Raw genomic sequence first — 10,098 nt, forward strand, 5'->3', positions numbered from 1 at the left:
CCTCTTTCTATTTTCTCTCCTTCATTCCTTCACTTCATCAACTTTATCACACAGACTCCCTTTCTCTTTCTCTCTATAATCTTTTCCTTCTTTTTTCTCATTTTTCTTCTTTTTACTTCTTAACTCATCTTTCCTCTTCCTCTTTCTATTTTCTATCCTTCACTTATAGTAATAGTAGAGGGGCAAGAACAGCATATACCACAGCGAACACTTAGAAAAGAAAACAATGATCCTAAGTGGATGACTCGTGGACTAAAACACGAGATTGGGTTAAAGAAGGGAATTTATCAGAAAATAAAGAATGGGGAAACACATCTCAGGGGCCGGTACGTCGAACTATCTAGATTAGTTAAGAAAACACCAGGATAGCAAAAGAACTATGAGATCAAAGTAGCAAATGAGGCGAAAAGTAATCCTAAGGGCTTCTTTTTCAGATGTATAGAACAAAAAACACGGGAGAAAAAATTGGACCGCTGAAATCAAACACAGGGGAGCTTAGTAGAAAAATTACGAAAAATATGAGCACATTGTTGAACGACTACTTCCTTTCTTTCCAGTATTCACAGGAGGATCGGGAAACGACTATACTGAAAGAGTTCAGGTGTAATGAGGGCGGGATGGCGATAAATTGAGGGATATAATCATTACCAGGCAAGCAGCGTTCAGGATGAGATAGATAAGCTTTGAAGAACAAGTCGCCAGGTCCTGACGGGATATTTCCCTGAGGGCATTAAAGGAGCTTAGGTGATATAATCAGTGATTCCCACTAACCGACATCTTTAAGATGTCGTTAATACTGGCTATGCTTTGCCGATTTTTTATGGGAAAGTAGCTAATGTGACGCCGATTTTAAAAAGGGGACAGGCTCAGTTGCTTCAAACTATCGCCCAATTAGCTTAACATCGGTTATAGGGAAGATGCTGGAGTCCATAATAGCCAGGGAACATTCGGGAGCATTTAGAGAAACATAGCTTAATTCACGACTCGCAGCATGGGTTCAAAAGGTAGGTCATGCCTCACCAATCTCTTTTGTCCTTCTACTGGCACAAAGTATTTGAGGCGGTTGACAGAGATGAAAAATTATGATGTAATTCATCTTGATTTTTAGTAAAGCGTTTGACAAAGTTCCTCACCAACGACTGTTGCTTAAATTACAGGCTCACACGGAGTAGAGGGTAAAGTTTTGAACTGTCAAGGCGTGGCTTAGCAATAGGAAGCAAGAGTGCAAATCAATGGTAAAAGATCTTGACTGGGGATGTGTTACGAGTGGGGTCCCACAATTCCTGGTATTGTCCACCTTTTGTTTATTATTTTATGCATCAATGCACTTGTAGGTTAATTAGTAGTGATGTTAGTAAATTCTCCAGATGATACGCCGAAGATCGGTAGAGTAATTGAGTTTGATCAGGACGCTAGTATTCTCTGCTGTGAACTCAACAGATTATGATGATCAGGTTGATAAATGGCAGATGTGGAGTTCGTATTCTGAGTAGGAACAACCCCTCACATAACTATTGCTTTAAAATGACACTTCCTCATAAGTAGGTCTAAAAGCGCGAGAGGATTTAGGTCTCAGTGAGCTCTGATTCCGTCCATAGGGCACAATGTATTTGCTTAGAAATCGAGCTAATAGGGTACTGGGATTCTTATTTCAAGAGCGTAAGCAACAGAAGCCCCAAAGTCTTCCTCAAACTATATTTAGCATTAGTTAGACCTCATCTTGGACTATGCGGTTCAAGGCCTCTGGTCACCCTACTATAGAATGGATATCAAAATGTTAGAATCGGTGCAGAGGAGTGATGACTAAAAGATGATTCAGGGGTTGAGAACTTGCCACATGAGGAAAGATCTCAAACAGTTAAACTTGCATTCTGCAGAAAGGCGAAGGTGTGTGGAGACATGATCGAGGTTTATAAATGGATGGATAGGGCTTTTAATAAGGGGAGACATTCATAAGGTTTTGTTGGTAAGAGAACCGGGTAGGACACGAAGTAATCGGGTTTAAAACTGATAAATTCAGATTCAACAGGGACATAGGCAAAATTGGTTTACTAATAGGTGGTGGATGAGTGAATAGGCTTAGCAGTTTATGTGGTGAGTGCCAACACAATTGTCGTATTCAAAAAGTCAGACTAGATAAATTCATGGACAGCGATATTAGGTGGGGTTAGATACACGGGAGCTTAGGGTCAAAGGAGCTGCCTCGTACAGGCCTACCGGCCTCTTGCAGACTCCTGCGTTCTTATGTTCTTATGTTCTTATGTTCTCTACTGTCATCAACCTTCTAACACACCCTCCCTTCTTTCTCTTTCTCTCTATAACCTTTTCCTTCTTTTTCTTCTTTTCTTCTTTTATTTCTTAACTCATCTTTCCTCTTCCTCTTTCTATTTTCTATCCTTCACTTATAGTTCAATCTCTACTGTCATCAACCTTATAACACACCCTCCCTTCTTTCTCTTTCTCTCTATAACCTTTTCCTTCTTTTTTTCTTTTTCTTCTTTTATTTCTTAACTGATCTTTCCTCTTCCTCTTTCTATTTTCTATCCTTCACTTATAGTTCAATCTACTTTCTTTCTCTCTCCCTCTCTACTCTGTTTCGTCATCAAAGTGTTAATTCTTTTACTTCTCACCTAATCTTTCCTCCTCTTATTTAGTCTCCTTCACTCCTACTTCTATCTTTTTCGCTGTCTTCTTCATTACAACATTACTCGGTCTATCTCCATCCTTTCCTCCTTCAAGTCCAACCTTTACTCACTTCCCTTACCTTCTTCGTCTTCCTTTCACCTCCTACTTTCTCATCTTTCACCTCCTCCCTTCACTTCTCTTTCTATCTCTTCCTGCATTGCTTTCCTCCCAAGGTTTGGCTTCTATCTTCACATATACTAGACACCAGAAGGTAACCTATTTCCTTTCCCGTTCTTCTTTGTAAACCAGTATGTGTTCCTCTTCTCTCCTCAGCATCGACGGGCGGAACGGGCTCATTGAAGGGTGTTGTCTGGACGGATAGACATGCTGGGGCTGCGCTTACTTGACATGACCTCGACCTGCCTGGCCTCCTGTGCTGCAGCCTGTCAACGCCTCAGACCACGCGGAGTACAGGCAGAGGGACCAGACTCCTTCCCTCTCCTATCCACCCCTCCTTTCCCCTCTTTCCTCCCCACTCCTTCCCTCTACTTCCCTGCCTTCCCTCAAAATTGTCCCCTTCCATCTCTTTCCCTTTCCTCCCTTGCCCTCCCTGTTGACCTCTTCCTCTCCTCTTCCCTCCACACACACACACACAAAAAAAAAGGGGAAAATGAGCCTTTGAGTGTAGGAACGAAGACCACTCTAGCGTCAAAACTAAGAGCCGTCAATTACTAGGAACGCTTTTTTATTAGATATATCAAAAGGAGAAGGGAAGGGGAAGGAAAAAGTAGGAGAGGGAATGAGGAAAAAGAGAAGAAAGAATGAGGCTTCAAGTGTAGATATAAAGAAGTTTCTGGCGAGGAATCTAAGAGCCTTCAAATAAGAGTGTTTAGTTTTTTTATATATATAAGAAAAGAAGAGGAAAAGAAGAGGGGAAATAAGTAAGGAAAGGAAAGAAGAAAAGGAGAAGGAATTAGAAGAAGTAAAGAAGGTATAAGAAGAGAAAAAAGGAAAGAAGGAATAAGGAAAAATAAGAAATGAAGGAAGAAATAAGAAGGAAAGAATAAAGAAAGAAGAAATAAGGAGAAGGAAAGAAGAAGGAAATTAAAGAAAAAGGAAAGAAGGAAAGACGAAATAAAGAGAAAAAGGTAAAATATGGAAAGAAGGAATAAGAAGAAGGAAAGAAGAGGGAATTAGGAGAAAAGGGAAAGAAGAAGGAAAGAAGGAACAAGGAGAAGGAAAGAAGAAGGAATCATGAAAAAAAAGGAAAAAAGGAAAGAAGACAAATAAAGAGAAAATGAAAAAAAATTAAAGAGGGAAAACCGAGAATGAAAACAGAAGGAAAGAATAAATAAGAAGAAGGAAAGAAGAAGGAACTAGGAGAGAAGGGAAAAAAAGGAGAGAAGAAAAATAAAGAGGAAAAAAAATAAGTAAAGACGGAATAACGAGAAGGAAAGAAAAAGGAAAGAAGGAATTACGAGAAAAGGAAAGAAAAGAAAAGAAGAAATAAAGAGGAAAATGAGAAAAGAAAAGAAAAATAGGGAATAACGAGAATGAAAAAAGAAAAAAAAGAAAAAAAAACAATCAGGCCTCAAATCCAAACACAAAAATAACCCTCTCAGGCGTCAAATCCCAAGAGCCTTCAATTAGCAACACTTCCTTCCTTCACGCGATAAGAGACAAGGCCGGGGACAGGCGGAAGGAAGGAAGGAAGGAAGGAAGTCACCATGATATAAGACTCCAGATCACCCTAAATTTCAGCTCTAAAAGTGATTCAATCTGCGAAAAGCGTTGTCCTGCTGCCGGCGGACCACAGAGCGAGACACAGAGAGTAGGGATTAGAGACAGACGGATCACACTTCGCTAGATTGCTTCCCTTTGTACCGTGACTTACAGCGTTAATCTCATTGGGCCCCAGACGCGTAAGGTTGAGTACAGGGGGGGAGGCAAAGCTAGGAACGGGGGCTCAGCATGTCAAACAGTAGGTTAAACTCTAATATTTTCGTGTTTGGAGATAATTAAACTCGGGTGCCTGTGTGTGTGTGTGTGTGTGTGTGTGTGGGTGTGGGTGTGTATGTTTGTGTAGAAAAGGTAAATCGATTGAAAATAAAAGAAAAAGAAGATACAGAAAAACAAAAACATGGAAAAAAATAGTGCGTGTATATGTGTGTGTGCGTGTGCGTGTGTGTGTGTGTGTGTGTGTGTGTGTGTGTGTGTGTGTGTGTGTGTGTGTGTGTGTGTGTGTGTTTTGTCCCCCCTCCCGCCAGACAGGAGAGCTCTCATGACAACAAACTCAGCCAGCCGTGAATATTAAAACCCTGATTCGTGACTCCACTCCGTCCAGCATAACCTGTTTTTTTTAGTTAGTCATCTCAAGGCCAAGCGTCAGGCAGCGGAAGTAATGGAAATGTGGAACTGTAAGAGCCGCCATGATTCTGAATTTGCGAGGGTTACGGCAGGGGAAAAAATAATAAAATAAAGGAAGAGAAAATAAAGAGAAAATGAAAGCTTAATTGAAAAGTTGAATTGTTAAAAAAAAGATATGTTTTAATTTGCCGGTTAAAGAAGTCTATCATGGTGTGAATAACATATGCAAAAAAAAATATAGAAAACGAAAAAAAGAAAAAAAATTGAAGAAAAGTTAAATTGTAAAAAGAAAAGTATATATTGTAATTTGTCGGTTAAAGAGATCTATGTCAGTATAAATAACATATGCAAAAAAAATAACGAGAAGGAAAAAAAATAAATAAACCAAAATTGAAGAAAAGTTAAATTGTAAAAAAAAAAGTATATATTCTAATTTAGCGGTTCAATAGATCTATGTCAGCGTGAATAATATATGCAAAAAAAAAAAGAAAAAAAAAGGGGGATAAATGAAAAAAACAATAAACCAAAATCCAAAAAAAGTTAAATTGTCAAAACATATATATTCGAAATCGCCGGTTAAATAGATTAGTGTCAGTTTGTGAAAAGAAAAGAAATGAAAAAAAGAAAAAGAGGAAACGAAAAATATGACAAAAAAAGATGTTAAGTTATATTGCCCAAACATATATATTCAAATTCGTCAGGAAAACAGATCTACGTATGTCAGTGTGATTGACAGGAAAAAAAAAAAAAAAGAATTCAACGTCTAAATAGATCTATGTTGGGGTCTGTATTATATTCAAAAATAAAAATAAGAAATAATAATAAAACTAGGCATGGATAATTTTACACGATTTCAGAACACATGCAAAAAATATCAACGCATGTAATAGTTTTTTTTTTTTTTTTCACTAATTTACAAGAAGCAGCAGCCGTGTGGAATTCAAGTTAAATGTAATTATCTTTTTAGCGTCCGAATTTAAAAGAATATAAGGGAAGGTAATGGAATGTATGGTAAGGGAAGGGAAGGGAAGGAAGGGAAAGGAAAGGAAAGGAAAGGAAAGGAAAGGGAAGGGAAGGGAAGGGAAGGGAGGAAGGAAGGAAAGGAAGGAAGGAAGGAAGGAAGGAAGGAAAGGAAAGGAAAGGAAAGGAAAGGAAAGGAAAGGGAAGGGAAGGGAAGGGAAGGGAAGGGAGGGGAAGGGAAAGGAAAGGAAAGAAAAGAAAAGGAAAGAGAAGAAAAGGAAAGGAAAGGGAAGGAAAGCGAAGGGAAGGAAAGGGGACGCATATGAATATAAATAAAAGAGGAATAAATTAAAGAACAGATATACATAAATAAAATACATGCATGAATGACTGTACATGAACGCAAGGGAATGTAAAAGGAAAGCATATGAACAAAAAGATGAAAAAAAAATAATGAAAACAAAAAAAATATACCCAAGAAACACAATAACCACCACAAGAACACTAATAATAACACCAATAATAACAATAATGATAATAATAATAATAATAATAATAATAATAATAATAATAATAATAATAATAATAATAATAATAATAATAATAATAATAATAATAATAATAATAATAATAATAACAATAATAATAGCATTCATATAAACAGCGGCCCAAAATATGGAAAACGGCCCGGGAAAATTTGTAACCTAAAGAAAATGCATTAGACCATTAGCTAAAAACCCAGTCGTGTGTGTAATGCGAATTTGGCGGCACTGTGAACGCTTGGGAGAGGGGAAGGGAGAGAAGGATAAAGAAGGGAGGGAAGGAGGAGAGAGGATAATTGAGGCAGTATAAGAGGAGAGAAAGAGAGAGAAAGGAGTGGAGGGAATGAGAGAAGAGTTAAGAGCCTTCAAATAAGAGTGTTTAGTTTTTTTTTATATATATAAGAAAAGAAGAGGAAAAGAAGATGGGACTAAATAAAGAGAGGAAAGAATGAAAGGAGAAGGAATTAGAAGAAGTAAAGAAGGTATAAGAAGAGAAAAAAGGAAAGAAGGAATAAGGAAAAATAAGGAATGAAAAAAGAAATAAGAAGGAAAGAATAAAGAAAGAAGAAATAAGGAGAAGGAAAGAAGAAGGAAATACAAGAAAAAGGAAAGAAGGAAAGAAGAAATAAATAGAAAAAGGTGAAATATGGAAAGAAGGAATAAGAAGAAGGAAAGAAGAGGGAATTAGGAGAAAAGGGAAAGAAGAAGGAAAGAAGGAACAAGGAGAAGGAAAGAAGAAGGAATCATGAAAAAAAAGGAAAAAAGGAAAGAAGACAAATAAAGAGAAAATGAAAAAAAATTAAAGAGGGAAAACCGAGAATGAAAATAGAAGGAAAGAAGAAGGAACTAGGAGAGAAGGGACAAAAAGGAAAGAAGAAGAAATAAAGAGGAAAATAAAAAAAAATAAGAAATGACGGAATACGAAAAGGAAAGAAAACGGAAAGAAGGAATTACGAGAAAAGGAAAGAAAAGAAGAAATAAAGAGGAAAATGAAAAAAAAAGAAAAATAGGGAATAACGAGAATGAAAAAAGAAAAAAAAGAAAAAAACAATCAGGCCTCAAATCCAAACACAAAAATGACCCTCTCAGGCGTCAAATCCCAAGAGCCTTCAATTAGCAACACTTCCTTCCTTCACGCGATAAGAGACAAGGCCGGGGACAGGCGGAAGGAAGGAAGGAAGTCACCATGATATAAGACTCCAGATCACCCTAAATTTCAGCTCTAAAAGTGATTCAATCTGCGAAAAGCGTTGTCCTGCTGCCGGTGGACCACAGAGCGAGACACAGAGAGTAGGGATTAGAGACAGACGGATCACACTTCGCTAGATTGCTTCCCTTTGTACCGTGACTTACAGCGTTAATCTCATTGGGCCCCAGACGCGTAAGGTTGAGTACAGGGGGGGAGGCAAAGCTAGGAACGGGGGCTCAGCATGTCAAACAGTAGGTTAAACTCTAATATTTTCGTGTTTGGAGATAATTAAACTCGGGTGCTTGTGTGTGTGTGTGTGTGTGGGTGTGTGGGTGTGTGTGTGTATGTTTGTGTAGAAAAGGTAAATCGATTGAAAAAAAAGAAAAAGAAGATACAGAAAAACAAAAACATGGAAAAAAATAGTGCGTGTATATGTGTGTGAGTGTGTGTGTGTGTGTGTGTGTGTGTGTGTGTGTGTGTGTGTGTGTGTGTGTTTTGTCCCCCTTCTCGCCAGACAGGAAGCTCTCTCGCTGACAACAAACCTCGGCCGTGAATATTAAAACCCTGATTCGTGACTCCACTCCGTCCAGCATAACCTGTTTTTTTTAGTTAGTCATCTCAAGGCCAAGCGTCAGGCAGGGGGAGTAATGGAAATGTGGAACTGTAAGAGCCGCCATGATCCTGAATTTGCGAGGGTAACGGCAGGGGAAAAAATAATAAAATAAAGGAAGAGAAAATAAAGAGAAAATGAAAGCTTAATTGAGAAGTTGAATTGTTGAAAAAAAGGATATATTCTAATTTGCCGGTTAAAGAAGTCTATCATGGTGTGAATAACATATGCAAAAAAATGAAGAAAACGAAAAAAAAAAAAATAATAATAAGCCAAAATTGAAGAAAAGTTAAATTGTAAAATAAAAAAGTATATATTCTAATTTGTCGGTTAAAGAGATCTATGTCAGTATAAATAACATATGCAAAAAAAATAACGAAAAGGAAAAAAAATAATAAACCAAAATTGAAGAAAAGTTAAACTGTAAAAATAAAAGTATATATTCTAATTTAGCGGTTAAATAGATCTATGTCAGCGTAAATAATATATGCAAAAAAAAAAAAATAAAGAAAAAAAAAGGAAAAAAAGGGATAAATGAAAAAAACAATAAACCAAAATCAAAAAAAAGTTAAATTGTCAAAACATATATATTCGAAATCGCCGGTTAAATAGATTAGTGTCAGTTTGTGAAAATAAAATAAATGAAAAAAGGAAAAAAGAGAAAACGAAAAATATGACAAAAAAAGATGTTAAGTTATATTGCCCAAACATATATATTCAAATTCGTCAGGAAAACAGATCTACGTATGTCAGTGTGATTGACAGGAAAAAAAAAAAAAAGAATTCAACGTCTAAATAGATCTATGTTGGGGTCTGTATTATATTCAAAAATAAAAATAAGAAATAATAATAAAACTAGGCATGGATAATTTTACACCATTTTAGAACACATGCAAAAAATATCAACGCATGTAATATTTTTTTTTTTTCACTAATTTACAAGAAGCAGCAGCCGTGTGGAATTCAAGTTAAATGTAATTATCTTTTTAGCGTCCGAATTTAAAAGAATATAAAGGAAGGTAATGGAATGTATGATAAGGGAAGGGAAGGGAAGGGAAGGGAAGGGAAAGAAAAAGAAAGGAAAGGGAAGTGAAGGGAAGGGAAGGGAAGGGAAGGGAAGGGAAGGGAAGGGAAAGGAGGAGAAAGGAAAGAAAAAGAAAGGAGTGGAAGGAAAGGTAAGGGAAGGAAAGGAAAGAAAAGAAAAGGAAAGGAAACAGAAGGAAAGGGAAGGGAAAGGAAGGGAAGGGAGGGGAAGGGAAAGGAAAGGAAAGGAAAGGAAAGGAAAGGAAAGGAAAGAAAGGGAAGGAAAGGGGATGCATATGAATAAATAAGAGGAATAAATTAAAAAAACAGATATACATAAATAAAATACATGCATGAATGACTGTACATGAACGCAAGGGAATGTTAAAGTAAAGCATATGAATAAAAAGAGGAACAAAAACCAAAAAAATAAATAATGAAAACAAAATAAAACATACCCACAAAACACAATAACCACCACAACAACAACACTAGCAATAACACCAATAATAACAATAACGAAAATAATAATAATAATAATATCATTCATATAAACAGCGGCCCAAAATATGGAAAACGGCCCGGGAAAATTTGTAACCTAAAGAAAATGCATTAGACCATTAGCCAAAAACCCGGTCGTGTGTGTAATGCGAATTTGGCGGCACTGTGAACGCTTGGGAGAGGGGAAGGGAGAGAAGGATAAAGAAGGGAGGGAAGGAGGAGAGAGGATAATTGAGGTAGTATAAGAGGAGAGAAAGAGAGAGAAAGGAGTGGAGGGAATG

This window comes from Eriocheir sinensis, chromosome 70 (genome assembly GCF_024679095.1).
Source record: "Eriocheir sinensis breed Jianghai 21 chromosome 70, ASM2467909v1, whole genome shotgun sequence".
Taxonomy (NCBI): domain Eukaryota; kingdom Metazoa; phylum Arthropoda; class Malacostraca; order Decapoda; family Varunidae; genus Eriocheir; species Eriocheir sinensis.